Source organism: Micropterus salmoides, unplaced genomic scaffold (assembly GCF_014851395.1).
Source record: "Micropterus salmoides isolate LMB-PRFRI ecotype aquatic unplaced genomic scaffold, ASM1485139v1 Ms_hic_scaffold_10, whole genome shotgun sequence".
Classification (NCBI taxonomy): Eukaryota; Metazoa; Chordata; class Actinopteri; order Centrarchiformes; family Centrarchidae; genus Micropterus; species Micropterus salmoides.
The window spans coordinates 24,518,850-24,521,328 of record NW_024040041.1 but is presented as its reverse complement, the minus strand read 5'-3'; the positions used below and the strand labels follow the sequence as shown (position 1 = coordinate 24,521,328).

The following is a 2,479-nucleotide window of genomic DNA, read 5'->3' as shown; positions in this document are numbered from 1 at the left end:
ACCCCTTTAATGCCAGTTTGTTTACATGATGCCACTGTTTTTTTGTATGTATGTAAACTAAATATTAATTATTTTTGGTATATTAAATGCCAAGTGGATTGTTTTTACATCAGGAGTTTAAAGCCTGCTATGCCTATAAATAGCAGCAACAGTGATTTTATGCATTTTTATTTTTTGTACCGTATGATTAAATCCCACCTGTATCCAACCTCACCTGCTAAATGATAATGTATATTGCTTTTATAACTATTCAAAGTTGTTATCTTCTGATCATTACTACCTATCAAAGTTTGCTGTAGAAATAAAGCAAAAATACCACTTTGAACAGAACACAATTTATTTTTAAGTTCAGAATAAAGACTTCAGAACAGAATTTAAGCAAAAAAAAATAAAAATTCAGGGGTGTGTGTGAGTGAGAGAGTGATGCGGCCCACAAGACAAAGGCATTGTATGCAGACACATCCAGAACATTGTGGAACAGTGCCATTGGCCACCGAAGTGTTCTTTGGAAGCTGTAGGTACTGACAACCTGCAAGAAAAAATGACAGAAAGAAAAAGAAAAATGAATAAATGACACATATATTCATCCTAGTCAAACAAAATCTATAAGTTGTATGGGTTGTAAGTTTACTTAGAAATGAAGCACACGCCTGTTTTCTCAGTTGCTTGCATCAGCAACTATTCTGCTTTTAATGTGAGGTCTCCGGGTCGGATTCAGCCCTGTGCGTGCTCCTGAGCCTCTGGTACTACAGCGACAACATGTCAGCTAACGACATGCAGTCCACTAACCCCACAAAACAACCGGCTCACAGTAAAACAAAGGCTCCACGTAAGGATACAAAAAAAACAATAAAGGCTTTTGTGCTGAAGCCCATCAGACCAAACAGGTTCAGATGATGTCGTGTAAAAACAAAGTGAGCATTTGTAAAGCTGGAGAAACACAGACAAAGTCACGTTAGCTCGTCGGCTAACGCTGAGCAGTTACTAATATTATCCGGTGCAAAGTTATATCACTGTCCACATTACTTCACCAGCTAACGCGACCCATGTTACTATCCTGTGTACCACTGTTGATTTAGGCTGCAAGAAAGGATGTAACGGTAAAAAGCAAATGTGGAGCGATTTGTTTAACATCAGCCAGGAGCAGCCAGCTAACGCTACAGTAGCTCGGACCTGCTGCAGTTTGCTTTGTAATGTTATGTTTATTGTGATGTTACCAATACTCAGATAGACAGCTTCTCCACCTCTCAGTCGCTGTAACTAACTTGACCCACATGACACAACAAAACGGTCACAACAACACAGAGGAAGAGCCATCTACTATCACTAGTTACAGTAAAGTTACTGTGGTCTAACTGTTATAAAGTGTGACTCAATCTCGTTATAATATCCATTCCAGCTCACTAACCGTTTCATTATGATCCAATACATGTAGCTGTGCTCACATTGCTGAGCCTCCAGTGACAGATTCACAGATAGTAAGATGCAATGTTTTCATGTAACGAGCATGGATTAGTTGAACCTGCAGTTGATAAAACTATTTTTGTAACTTTGCAGTGGGAGTTTACCTGAGTCCCCAGCTCTGTCTGTTCTCCCTGTCTGTCTACAGCCGCTGTCACCCTTTTTTCGGTAGTATTGTGCCGATATGCGGCTGGCTGCGCTGAATGAAAGGTACGACCGGTGTTGAGCTGCCTCTGAGATGGGAATGTTGAAGTAACAGAGCCTGGACATGTCTGAGTGAAAAGCCACAACCGGTATGCAGGTGTTCCTGCGTTTATTGTGGTATTTTTGTATGAAAAGTATGAGTTCAAGCGAGCATGCGTACGAGCACACACCTGGTTGCAAGCTTAGAACTGCACAGCTAGTGGCCGCTGGAAAATCCATGCCCCTTTAACCCAAGTTGCATGCAAGAAATAATACATAATAACTTATTAAATGCTTTTATAATTTAAATCGTCGCCTATATTTCAGACAAGCACAAAAATAAAGTAAAAAATTATGTGCATAATTTATGCATATTAGTACATACCTTATTCAGGTTGTCGACAGCTCCCTAGCAGAGCTTGTAGTCTTCTATGATCAATGATTTGTGTTGCTCACCCTCAGACACCTTTGGCTCCCTGTGTTTGGTGTTCAGTACGTAGGACACAGTTGTTTTTCGGAAAGCAAACACGGATGAGTTTGGCTGTCGTTGTTTAGTCTGGATGATGATCGGTGGTAGATCTTGTTTGTTTTTCCTGATGGTTCCAACCATCGCAATCTTCTTCAGAAGATTCTTCGCCAGTGGATAAGAAGTTGTCACATGTGACGTGCTCCCCTCCATACCTTCAGTCATTTCCATGACAACCCTCCTTCCCTGGTTCTTCTCTGGTGCGCAGCCGGCGGGCTTGCCTGTGTATAAATGCATTCGCCACGCATAGCTGGTAATTATGTCGCATGTCACCCAGAGCTTTAACCCATACTTTCCTGGCTTGCAGGG

The 2,479-nt window shown here is 41.3% G+C and overlaps 1 long non-coding RNA gene across 1 annotated transcript; it reads right to left on the bottom strand.

Annotated features, from left to right (window-relative positions):
• Positions 1-319: 319 nt before the first annotated feature.
• On the bottom strand, positions 320-2,255 carry LOC119917371. Its single transcript, XR_005447264.1, has 2 exons — positions 2,030-2,255; positions 320-529 (listed from the first exon to the last, which is right to left on the bottom strand). It is a non-coding gene; the product is annotated as an uncharacterized LOC119917371 (long non-coding RNA).
• Between the last annotated feature and the right edge of the window lie 224 nt (positions 2,256-2,479).